Raw genomic sequence first — 13,100 nt, 5'->3', positions numbered from 1 at the left:
CTTTAGATTTTGACAATTGCTTGGTCATCCTCTTTTGGATACTCTCTTTTCTCTAGGTTTTTGTGACACTGCTCTCTCCTTCTTTACCTGTCTCTTCTTACCTGTTTGACCTCTCCTCTGTCTTTTTCAATAGATCTTTACCCATGCCTGCTAGTTTGGGGTCCCCCAAAGCTCTATTCTGGGCCCTCTTCACTTCTTCCTCTATATTGTTTCACTTGGGGATCATATCAGCTCCTTTGGTTTCAGTGATCACCTTTATATAGATGGTTCTCTGATCTACTTGCCAGATCTAACCTCTCTGGTGACCTCAAGTCTTGTGTCTCCAACTGCTTTTTGGACATCTCAAGCATGTCTTAAACCCAACATATTCAAAATCAAATTTGTTATCTTTCCCCCAAAACTTTTTCCTCTTTTTAATTTTCCAGTTATTTTGGAGGGTACCTGCCATCATATCCTCGGACACCCAGGCTGTTGTCCTTGACTGCTTACCTTCTCTTAGACCCATATGTAATTATCAAGTCCTGTTGTTTTCACTTTTGTAACATTTCTCATATATGCCCCCTCTTCTTTCACAAAACCTTAAACCCTCTGAAGCTCACAGATTGGGCCATAATAGATCCCTGCCCAAGCTCCACTAAATGGCTGTATTTTAGGCCGCCCTGCTTTAGAATGAAGATCAATGGTAACTATTTGTCTTTGGAATAGCAACCCTGAGGGTCTTCCCCTCCCAGCTTGATTTTTTTTTTTTTCTAATTAAAGGGGCCTTCCCTTGACTCACTTCTTAAAGAGGCCTATTCACTGAATGGGCGTTACCTCACTCTAAGTGAGAACCTGAAAAGACCTTAGCCTTAAAGGGCAAGGGTCTCCCATTGCATCCTGGGCCATCTTCAGTCATCCTGATGAATATCTGGTCACTGGACCCAGATGGCTCTGGAGGAGAAAGGGATGCACATCCCTCCATCACTTAAATCAGAGTCAACTGCAAGTCATGTCATCATTTCCCTGATGTCATGATCCTCTTCGAAAATAAAGGACAAACACAACAGCCATCTCTTGTGACACTGTAACCACTTTGGTGTAGGATCTCATTACCTTAGGTCTGGTGTCTTATAATCTAGTCTGCCGTTTGGTTTCCTGGCCTCAGATTTCTTCCTCACTCCAATTCATCCTTTACTTGGCCATCAGACTAATTTTCCTAAAATGCAAGTCTGACTCTATCCCACACCACACACCCTCCATTCAGTAAACTCCAGTGGCTCCCTATGGCTTCCAGGATCAAACTTAAAATCCTCTGTTTGACTTTTGAAACTCTTCTTAACCCGTCCCCTTCCTGCCTCACTAGTCTTCTTATGCCTTCACATACTCAGATCCAGTGACACTGGCATTCTTGCTTTCAGTCACATAGGATACTCCGTCTCCCAGCTCAGAGCATTTTCCTTGACTGTCCCCCATGCATGGAACTCTCTCCCTCCTCATCTCTCCCTTCAAGTCTCAGCTAACACCCCACCTTCTTCAAGATGCCTTTCCCAGTCCTCCTTAATCTTAATGCCTTCTCTTTGAGTCTGCCCCCAATTTATCCTGCCTATATCTCCATACATACCTGTTTACATGTTGTCTCCCTCATTAGATTGTGAGCCCCTTGAGGGGAGGGTTTGGTTCTTTATATTCCCAGCATCTGGCACAGTGCCTAGAACATAGTAGCTATATAATAAGTCCTAGTTGACTAACTGACACCAGTGATAGAAATGAGAAAAAGGAGTTCTCTCACTGAGCTTCTCTGAATTTGTGCATGTAAGATCAAGTCCTTACCTGTTTCTGGCTGTTCATATCAACTCCCATTCTGTACAGAATTTCCTCTGGTCTTATGGACTCAGTTAACTCGAGGTCATTTTAGACTTGTGAAGAATATTTTACCTTCCTTTTAGGTCATTTCCTTGTGTGTGACATTGGATTTTGAATCTCTCAAGGGGACAGACACCATATCTTTTATTGTTCCTGTATACTGTTTAATAAATACTTCGACTGAGGCAGTAAATGATTGATTTAATTTCCCCCCTTTGTGAGGAGAGCAGGAATTTAAAGGTATGGGCACCCCTGCCTACACCCTGGGGAATGAAATGGGAGGTCTGCGGACAATTGATCAACTATTAACTATGTGAAAATCAGTAGAAAGGAAAGATGGGGACTGTTAAGTCTTCTTCTTAGCACTCAGTTATGACTTAAAGTTACTATGATATGTTATCTCATTCCTCTCTTAGAGGAAGAATATATCCTGGCCAACTAAGTATCTTTCCTCTGCTTGGTGCCAAGTGTACAACGACCTTACCTCACTGTTTCCTTTTCCTTTTCCTGGTTTGTCCCAGTTTATCTTTTGTGGGATGAGTATCAGTAACTGTTACTAAGTAAATATGGAAAGGTCTCTGGATTAGCTAATCCGAGATTAGAAATTTTGGATAGCTAAAGGTCTCCTCCAACCTCTGCCCTTTCTCCCATCCCTACTGCTATCTAAAGATTTCCCAGATCCTTGGCACACCCTACCTGCTAAAAGAAAGATTAGCAGGTATGAAAGAGAAGCCTTAAAGACAAAAGAGTCTCTCCTTGAGATTGTGATCTGATGAGAAAAATGGAAAGTACATCCCAAAAGGGAGATTCTAGAATCTGGATACAACTATGGTCAGATTAAGACCTCTGTGAGAGGCAGTGTGATGTAATGGGATGACCAGGGGAATTTGGAGTCAGAAGACCTAGGCTTGAAGCCAATTCAAGTTGTGACCCTTGTCTTCTCTACTCCTCAGTTTCCCTCACTGTTAAAATGAGAAACACAATAACAGTAGCTGACATATATAGTTCTTTAAACACATTTCATCTTCAGTCATGTGAAATAGAATTTATAGAAATCAACTCCTCATTTTTTTAGCTGAGGAACCTGAGCACCAGGGAAGTGACATGATTTGTCCACTAGTCAAAGTCAGAAACAGGGTTGAAGTTCAGGGCTCTCCTGAGTCCAGGGCAAAGCTCTGTCCACCACACCATGCTGTGAAGACAGCACTTGCTTGACCTAACACCCCAGATGTGTGGGAAGAGTTTTGTAAACCTGAGAGCTATGTATGTGTTCTTAGGAATTTTTTTGGGGGGGGGAAGGGAAGGAGAATCATAGCAAGCTGGAATCATAGACCATCAGAATTGGAAGGAACCTTAGAGGTCTCTATTCTAAGCCCCTCATTTTTTCCAAATGAGAGGGACTTGGTACACAGATGCTCCAATACAGGAGTTGACAGGTTGAAAGTGGAGAACAACATGTAGTCCAGAGAGGCTGGAATGCCTGAAGGGGAGTGGTGTAAAACATGATTGGAAAAGTAAATTGGAGCCAGACTGTGAAGAGCCATGAATGCCAGAAAGGATAAGGTATCTCTGTTTTATGTATTAGAGAGTGAGGAGTCACTACCAGTATTTGAGAAGGGTAGAGATGTGATCAGACTTGATTTGTAGCAACAGCTACAGAGAAATGAAAGGTGACTAATTTAGAAATGTTCATTTAAAGTGATAGGCAGTGAGTTGTTCACACAGAGCATCAACTCAGGTGTTTCACTAATTTAGAATGCCTTTCCCTGCAACTATTCCCCATTGCTTTATTTGAAAATCATTAGGAACTGGGCATAGTGTCACTGGTGGTTTTGGAGGTAAGACTAGGCTTATCAAAGGTCCCATCACACTCCAAGACATTTTATGAATGAACTTGATTGGAAGGTGGAGGATGGGACTTTTCCAGGTCCCTGGAAAACAGGACTGTGGGGTCAAGGCCACCTAATGAATTCCATCCCACTGATAGGCAGGATGAAGGAACTAAGCCGCTGCTGAGTTTAGGGATGGAGGGGATTGAGTATCTGGGATAAGGAAACATTTGAGAGGTGTCATTTGAAGGAACGGGGTTGAGGGAAGCTTTCTTAAGATTTTTCTGAGAACTCCCAGATTTATAACCCGTGACAAGTCTAGTAACTTCTCTATTTCTCTGGTTGGGACCACCCTGTGAGTGTTGAGATGAAATTAAGTCACCTTAAATGTCAGAATCTGGTTTATGGGTTTCTCTATAGAATAAACATCAGCCTACAGCAAAAACTAATTAATTCAGGCTCCAGTTCATGAATTAGACAGTCACACATAGAATTATAGTTGTTAGAGTTGGAAGAGACCATTAATTAAGCCATTTAATTCAGTCTTCTCATTGTACTGATGGGGAAACTGAGGTTTCCAAGAAGGATGGGAACTTGCCACTGCATGGTAGACTTGAGACTAGAAACTGGGTCTCGAGATCTCACTGACTAGAACATTTTCCTTTCCAATGGGCAATTTCAGGTCTTCATCATTTTGGAAAGAAAGATTGACTCAGCAAATAAAGTATAGATAAGATTGCCAGAAGGCTGTTTACTTCTGAAAAGCTGGCTTCAAGCACTTTCAAAAGTACTTTAGCAACAGTCATTTGCATACAAACAATGAATGTGCTAATTAAAAATTCTTCTGAAGTCTTCATTAATAGCAGATTGGGCATTTTACCGAGGCTCATTTGGAAACTGACTTTGCTGAGTCTACTGAGGAAGGACTCCAATTGTATTTCTTTAAGCCTATCAACTCAGATGTTTCACTGAGAATGCCTTCCCCTGCAATCATTCCCTGTTGTTTTACTTGAAAATCATTAGGAAATTTTTCGTCTCAGGGCTTCTCTCTTCCAGGTTGCACAGTCTGACTTTCCCAGAAGAGCTCCCGCCCAGCCCTTTAAAGACCTCTGTTCCCCTCATCATCATCAGCTCTCCTGGAGCACCTGCTGTGTGTGAGGACTCTGGGCTTGGTGCTCTGGGATCATAGGGGAGGGTGGAGCTAGTGTGGAAAAGAGAAGACCTTTCTTCCTCCAGGGCTTGCAGGTCAAACCAGAATTCCAGTACATGTGCTGTACTGCAAACTCGAAAGAAGACACAAGAGTATGTGCAGATGGGAATAGATTCATTGATTCATTTTCATTTATCTACCATTGTGCTGTCAGGCACCATGCAAGGGGATGGGGACACAAAGACAGAAACAAAATAATTTGTGTCCTCAGTAATTTTGTATTTTACTATTGGGGCATAACGTACACATAGATAAGAAAGTGAAAGTTAGAGACAAATTAAAAAAAAATTTAAGTAAAGTTAGCTGACACAGTGGACAGGATGTTAGACTTGGAGTTAGGAAGACCTGAGTTCAAATCCAGCCTCAAACACTTACTAGCTATGTGACCCTGGGAGGCTTAGTCTGCCTCAGTTTTCTCATCTGTAAAATATTGATAATAATAGCACCTACCTCCCAGGGTTGTTTGAGGATCAAATTGAGAGAATATTTTAAAAGTTCTTTGCATACCTTAAAGCACTATTTAAATGCCAGTGGCTATTATTGCCCTCTTCATTATTAGGATTATCATTATTAATAATTTCCGAGTAGCAGTGGTGATGGAAGGATTAGGGAGAGCATTAATAACTGTGAATATGGACAGGGAAGTGACTTTACCTAATTCCTTACATTTTTAAACCAGATTATAAAGTACTTTCACATTCCCTGTCTCCTATGATCCTCACAAACTCCCTGTGATGTAAGGCAGGGCAGGTAGTAATAGCTGTCTTTTACAACTAGAGAAAACTGAGGTTCATAGGAATTACATGATTTGCTGAGAGTCAGAAGCTAACTGAATCTGACAACATTTGTGAATTGGAGGCACAGGTTCCTGACACAAACTCCAGTATTCTTCTTACTACTAGCCCTCAGCTTAGCTCTCTTTTAACTCTTAACACACTGATTGGAGGAGTCCAAATGAGCTTGTATTTCTTTTACCATCTTTACCATGATTTCCTGTACTATATCTCATAGCAGTGTGGTGTGGTAGAATGAGCACCTGGGTAGAGAATTAGGAAACCTGGGTCCTGGGTCCAGCTCTGTGAATTACTTGCAGTAGAATTTTAGGCAAGTCACTTTTCCTCAGTAGTACTCATTTTCCATTGAAAATAATGACCACAGGATTGTAGATTTAAATCTGGAAAGGATTTTTGAGATCAATAGCGCAACACTCTGATTTCTGGAAACTGAGGCCCAGAGAGGGGAAAGTGATCAGCCCAAGAACATTATTTGGTGTGAAAGTGGAATTTGAACTTAGTCCTCTAACCCCAAATCTGTTACTCTGTGGTTCATTCCAGTTCTAACATTTTGTGGTTTTTCATTGCTGTTGTCAAGGAAAGGTACAAGAAACTGGAGTCATCCAAGGTCACAGTGGCTGTGCCAAATGGTATTGGGGAATCCCAGACTAATACCAGTTTTAAAAAATTCTAATACTTTTTTGGTGATGCTAATCTCCAAAGACTCAAAATTGCTGGTGACTCAAAGATCACCTTATTGCATGTAGGCATTATGAAGTCTGCAGAATATGACAGAATGTTACCAGTGATGATGTGCACACAAGATGTTCCATAAAAGGCTTCATCCAGGAAAAGTTTGTTATAGCTAAAAAGAAAGTGGAACAGTCAATTAGGTAATGAGAAGAATGGACAACAAATGAACAGCTGAAATGCCATAGTGATTATTAAAACGTCCAGAAGTCCTCCAGTATGTTAGGTAGATAGTCTGTGAAGGATTTATGGGAAGATTGTGGAGAAGAGTCGGGGAGGATAAGAAGGCTGATACTGTTAGAGTGCATGCACACACCAATGAACTCTCAGGTCCCCTGGAATATTGAAACTTTTATTCCCACTTGGGTAATTTCATTTCTGGAGCAGCATTGAAGGGAATGTAGCAATATCTTGTTAACACTTGCCTGTGCCAATCAAGTGCTGCTTATTAATGTGTCCTTCGATAAAATGTCTTTATTCTCAGCCATTTTTAAAGGTGGTGAAGATGGAAAGGGTTAAATATAAATTATGTCACATGAAACTCAAAAGGTGTGTTGGTAGTTAGCCCCATTTGCTCTTTGGAATTCAATTCCTTCCTGTTGCCAAAAGAAAATAGGGCTGATCTATTAGATCAGAATATATTCCTGTCTTCAAATTCTGGCAACAGGACGTTCTGTCCTCCAGATTTCATAGTTTGAGTTGGGTGTTGCAGGAAACTTGGCACCAGGGCTTTCTTTTCAAAGTAATAAACAGAGATGTTGCCTTGGGTTTCATCTGATGAGGCTTAGATGCTCCTGCACCACGAAGGCTGATTCATAGGCAAATGGGAACTAATAATAGTAAGTTAAAAAAAATATTCCCCTGTTTAAATTTGTCAAGGCAAGATTCCTATCATGTTTTGCAGGACAGGAGGGAATGTGTTCCTTTGATGGCACTGTAATGACATACTAATTTCTATTTCAGACTTGGCATGGTTAGGTTAAGCTATGTCACCTCTTGCCTTTACTCAATGAAAATCAGAATGTTATAGTGAGTAGAGCTCTGGACTTTGGATCAGGAAGACTTACAGTTAAAGATTTTATCTGTTATTGATTAGCTATGTGATGGGCAAGCCTGCTTCCTCATCTTTAAACATGAGTATAGGAATAATAGCCTCAGTTTCCTCATCTGTAAAAATAGACACAATATAATAACCTCAGTTTCCTCATCTGTATTAACAGGCATCATTATAATAATAGTGCTATCTTACAGGGTTATCGTGAGACTCAAATGAGATTATAATGTAGGCAAAGCTTTGTAAACTGTAAAGTGTTGTATTGGGTATTCACAAAGTCTGTTTTAAGTTGCACTGAGACTTAGGGGACATTTGGTATAAATAGAAGTTGTTTTCATTATGCTCATGCTATAGCTTGGCTGTGTGATGTAGTGGACAGGCACTGGGCTTCGAGCTCAGAGAATCTAGGTTCAAGTTTTGACTCTGCCACTCACTGGCTGAATATCTTTGGACAGGTCACTCACCCTCTTATCTTGAGTTGCTTACTCTTAACATTGGCCTCATAATAGTTTGCATTCCTTTTAAAAAGTTTAATGAACTATTTCTTCTATTTCTTTTTTCTTCTGCCTCCCACACTTCAGTAAGAAAAAAAGGAAAAGAAAAACAAAACTCTTGTAATGAATATGTGTAGTCAAGCAGAACAAATTATCTATACCAAGGGTGGGGAACCTGCAAACTTGAGGCCACATGTGGCCTTCTAGGTCCTTGGGTGTAGCCTTTTGACTAAGTCCAGGTTTTACAGAACAAATCATTTTATTAAGGGGATTTATTCTGTGAAGTTTGGATTCATTCAAGGGGCTGCATTTGAGGACCTAGAGGGCCATATGTAACCTTGAGGCCTCAGGCTCCTCACCCCTAGACCCAAATTTACAAATTGTCTACGTGCAAATCATTTGTCTCCCTCTGTTCCCTGAGCTATCGTTTCTCCTAAGTCTTTCAGGAGTGTTTGTCTGAACAGTTTTGTGGTTATTGTATGAATCGTTTTCCCAGTTCTGCTCACTTCACTCTGCATCAGTTCATACAAGTCTTCTCAGGTTGCACCATAACTGTCTCTTTAATCATTTCTTATAGCATAGCAGTATTTCATTGTATTCATATGCCATACTTTGTAAGCCATTTCCTAGTTGATAGGCACCCCCTTAGTCCCTAATTTTAGTTTAATTTTTTTTTGCCTCTTCAAAAATCACTGCTATGAATATGCTGGTCCCAAAAGTCTTGGTGCAGATTTTAGTTCTAAACTATTCTAAGACACAACGTATTTTTGTACATATGGGTTCCTTTTCTCTTTCTTTGATCTCTTTGCTAGGTCATCACATTTTCACAGCACTGTTTTAACAATTAAATTTTCTTTTTTTTCATTTAACAAGCATTTATTTTCTCTTCTGTTCTCCCCCCCCAAACTCTTTTTAACAGGTATTCATAGTCAAGCTAAACAAATTCCCACATCAGCTAAGTTCAAAAATGATTATCTTATTCTGCATATTGAATCCATGCTCTTTCTTGTCCAGAGAGGGGTAACATTCTTCATCTTCAGTACACATAATCAATGTCTACAGTTCTTTAAGCTTAAAACATACTTCTCTTAAACATTTCTGTAAACTTGGATAATGAAAAGTGTAATTATTCCCATTTCACAGATGAGGAAACTAAAATTTAGATACTGTTAGGTGATTTGCCCAAGGTCACATAGTAAGTGCAAGAGGTGGAATCTGAACTCAGGTCTGCTGACTCCAATTCTACCACAATTTAAAAAACTAAACTATATTATATTTCCTCTCATGGTCTTTAAGTTATAACCATGGGAGGTTCTTACTGTAGGTAGTGAATAGAGCCCTAACTTACAGGGTGGTTGTGAAAGTAGAATGAGATGAATACATGAAGTATTTGGCAGCCACCAAAGCCTAGATAATTGTGAGTTCTTTGTATAATTTTTTTCCTTTTTTTTTTTTGTTCTCTTATAGGGAACTGAAACCCATCCTCCTATAGCCTCCAGAGTCTTCTGTTGCAGATACTTTCCCCAAGGTATGCTGACTGTCACTGATAGATTCTATATTACTGTCTGCCTACCAGACTTTTGTATCTCTTCCTTCCTTCCTTCCTTCCTTCCTTCCTTCCTTCCTTCCTTCCTTCCTTCCTTCCTTCCTTCCTTCCTTCCTTCCTTCCTTCCTTCCTTCCTTCTTTTCTTCCTTCCTTCTCCTGAGTTGAAGAAGGTAAACGGCAAAACTTTTCTAAAAGTGTAATGATTCAAAAGTACTTAAGTGTGTAAATCTCGGTATGCCCATTTTTCTAATTTTTTTAGTAGTTTGTCCAATGGTATCTCTAGACATAATTTTTTTTGGTGGGGAGGAGTATGATCCTATGTGATCCAGTAACCTCTCCCAAACTACTTGCTGTAGCAGATACTTCATGTAGTCAGAGAATCATTCTTTCCCTATTAATTCCAGTATGTGACATGGAATATGAAGAAAATCAGTTACTTCTAGAATGAGAATCCAAAATGCTTTGTTGATCTTTTATAATACTAATGCAGTCCATGACAGGCAGGATGATGTAGTGGCTCGAGAGCATCCTTGGTCTGCTTGTTTTGTCCTTCATTCTCAAAGAGGACCAGAATGATATCACTATGTTGGGGGGTCAAGATACAGTGTGTCTGACTGTGGTTGGTCAGACCAATGAAAGCTCTGAAGGGTCTACCACAGGTTGGGCACAAATACTCCCATGACACTGGGGTTCAAGTCCATTGAATACTAGAGACTGATTTCAGATAGATCACTTAATTGCAGTGCACCAGGCTGTTCTTTATGACTGTGTGTTACTGGTCTGTTTCATTTGAGGATGTTTCCACATTGGGAAAATGAGATGAAATGAGACGCCAATGAGATCACAGGTCTAGGACAATAATAACAAAGGAATCTGTACCAAAGGGTGGATTGTATAGAGTCACCTTTGGCTGGGGCATGTTGATAAAAGGTGTGATGTTTATAGGACTGGACTTGCAAATTTGCAGTTTAGTGATAGTGGCACCAGGTGGCAGTAGGCATCATAATTACTTTAATGCTCAAGTCATTAGATAGTTACCTAAGTAGGTTTTTTCTCCTTAAAAACAAACAAACATATTTACTTAAAGGGCTGGACTTAATCATAAACAATAAAACAGACAACTTGTAAGTGCTAGCTTTTTAAACAGTTAACAGCATAGGAAGGGCAACTAGGTGGTACAGAGCACTCAGCTTGGAGGCAGGAAAACAGGTTCAAATCTGGCCTCAGACACTTACTAGCTGTGTGACCCTGGGCAAGTCACTTTACCCTGTTTGCCTCAGTTTTCTCATCTGTAAAGTGAGCTGGAGAAGGAAATGGCAAACCCCTTCAGTATCTTTGCCAAGAAAACCCCAAATGGGGACATGACTGAAACAACTGAAAAACAACAAAATATGCATAGGTACAAGTTAGAACCTTTCTCATTAATCCTTAAATATTTTCAACCATAGCATGATTTGGCCTTGGCTTTATCTGCAGATTTTCATTATGTTATTTATAACTTACCCTAAATTATATGTTAGAATCACATCCTTTCTGCTGCTGGTAGATGATTCTGGGGATTCGGGCCAACTTGACATCAAAAACTCTTCTCAATACCTTCAACTTTTTGGCTGCTCGTTGACAAGTTGTTTCTTGTAGTGTTTGGATATGTATACTTGAGTTTATGGACTGATTCTGGAACTACTTCCTGCTGAAGTAATTTCCTCCAGTTTGATATTATTTAAGAGTCTTTTGTTTCACATAGCAGAAGAAACAGAGAGTTACATGTAATACCTACCATGATTTAAGATGATAGGATGTAGAGTTCAGGTTACCTTAGCGATCATCAAGGCTGACCCTTCTCATTTTTCAGATGAGAAAATTGAGTCCAGAAGAAATAAACTGACTTGTCCAACAGTAAATATCAGAGGCAGTGTTCAAACTCATTCCACTGAGTTCAAGTACCATTTCTACAGCACCATGCTGCCTCACCCCTGAATTCTCATGGCTGATTTTCTTAAATTAGAATTATCTTTTTACTCTACTTTTCAAGAAGTGGCGTAGTTGAAATTTTATTGGAATAGAAGTTAGATGACCTGGGTCCTTGTCCCAGCTCTGCCACTACTTGCTAGTTAGATGAGTTTAGGCAGGTTATTTGACTTCAAAGCTGCCAGGCCTAGAGGCCTGTGGGCTACCCGAGTCTTCTTACCTCACCTCCGAGGTCTTCGGTTGGCCAAAACCGGATGCTCATATGAGAGAAAGGACGTTCCAGAGTCGAACAAGGGTTGAGCTTTATTTCAGGGTCTCGGTTACAAGTGCAGGGGGGTCTTCCTTAGGAGGAAGAGGGGGAGATTTCCTAAGGAGGCTAAGATCTTAAGGGATTGGAAGTAGAAGTACAAGCGGGGAGAGAGGGGGAGGGGAGAGAGGAAAGAAGAGAAGCGGAGCCTACTGTCCTCTTGGCTCCTCACGTGCTAATAGAGCTTTCAGGCTTCCTCAATCCTACTTAACCTTCAGCCGCATAGTTTGCATCTGAATACCGTGCTGTTAGGTAACTAGGTGTGCCCAGATCCGGGACAATCTCGAGGGCGGGGAGATCTCTCTCCCATCACGTTTCTCACGGGAAGAGGCGGAATTACTCGAGATAGCTCGGTTCACCTCGATCCCCTGCTGTTTCCTGGGGGGGTCTCGTGAGAGCTCTAAGATTTAGAAGCTCCCACCTTTACCCGCCCGAGACTGTCCACACGGAATTGAGCTTCCAATCCCAACACAAAGCCACAGTTCCATCAACTGCAAAACAAGGTGGCTAGACTAAAAGTAACAGACTCCGTGTCTTTAGCCAACTCATTTAACCTTAGTTTCTTTCTACATTCACATGAGGTTGAACATGATTTCTAGGGTACATTTCAACTCTAACAATCTTATGAATCTATGGAGATGTTAGTGCTACCTTTTTGAGCTAAGGAGTTTGGCTCTGGCCATATCTCCCCATTCTACTTGACACTGCAACTGCTATTGTAGGTGGCAGTGAACACTTCCTCCTTCACAAATTATCTCCTTACTCCTCAGTAGCCTGTTGGATTATGAATCTTAAACAGGTAGTTGCAACCAGTCTCAGGTTCTGCAAAAAAGTAGGTTTAGTGAGTGATCAGAGGAAACTTTGATGTGCAAATCTTAGCCAAAATAATTTCCATTCCTTGGTTTTAGTCACTGATAGGAGACACTGCCAGGGCCCCACTTTGGGGGCCTTTTTTCCTGATAGCTTGTTGAAATCCTGAGTCATGTTCAATAAATCTCAAGAGTTTGAACTCCTGACAAATTGATTTTAATTTGAATTCTTTCCAAATGGGATATAGTAATAGGTAAAAACTCCTCCATGCCCTGTAGGACTCCCCAAGGTTCCATGTTGCTAAATCTATTTGTTCAGTGGCTGGATAATCACCTACTGGGAATGTTGTAGAGAGCCTATTTATGTCAGGTAGAATGCCAGTCTAAGGTAACTTCTGAGGACCACTTGGTAATCTGTGACCTAGTGGCTATGCCTCTGGTGATAAATTGTATGCATTGTAAGGGTTAATACATTTTGGAGACAAGGAAGTGGTAAGCAGTATAAGCACACAAACCCT

The 13,100-nt window shown here is 40.6% G+C and overlaps 1 protein-coding gene across 46 annotated transcripts in view; it reads left to right on the top strand.

Annotated features, from left to right (window-relative positions):
* Positions 1-13,100, top strand: part of SORBS1 (sorbin and SH3 domain containing 1) — a 296,548-nt gene that overhangs the window by 95,398 nt on the left and 188,050 nt on the right. For 44 of the 46 annotated variants that reach the window (XM_072626096.1, XM_072626079.1, XM_072626112.1 and 41 more), the window contains exon 3: positions 9,420-9,480. The exons of the other annotated variants lie outside the window; for them this stretch is intronic. The gene's annotated coding sequence lies outside the window, so the exon portion shown is untranslated. The remainder of the gene's footprint in view (positions 1-9,419; positions 9,481-13,100) is intronic. 46 annotated transcript variants of the gene reach the window in all.

The sequence above is a fragment of the Notamacropus eugenii genome, chromosome 1 (assembly GCF_028372415.1).
Source record: "Notamacropus eugenii isolate mMacEug1 chromosome 1, mMacEug1.pri_v2, whole genome shotgun sequence".
NCBI classification, from domain to species: domain Eukaryota; kingdom Metazoa; phylum Chordata; class Mammalia; order Diprotodontia; family Macropodidae; genus Notamacropus; species Notamacropus eugenii.
Note: the sequence above shows the minus strand (reverse complement) of the source record. Positions and strands in the feature narration are given on the sequence as shown.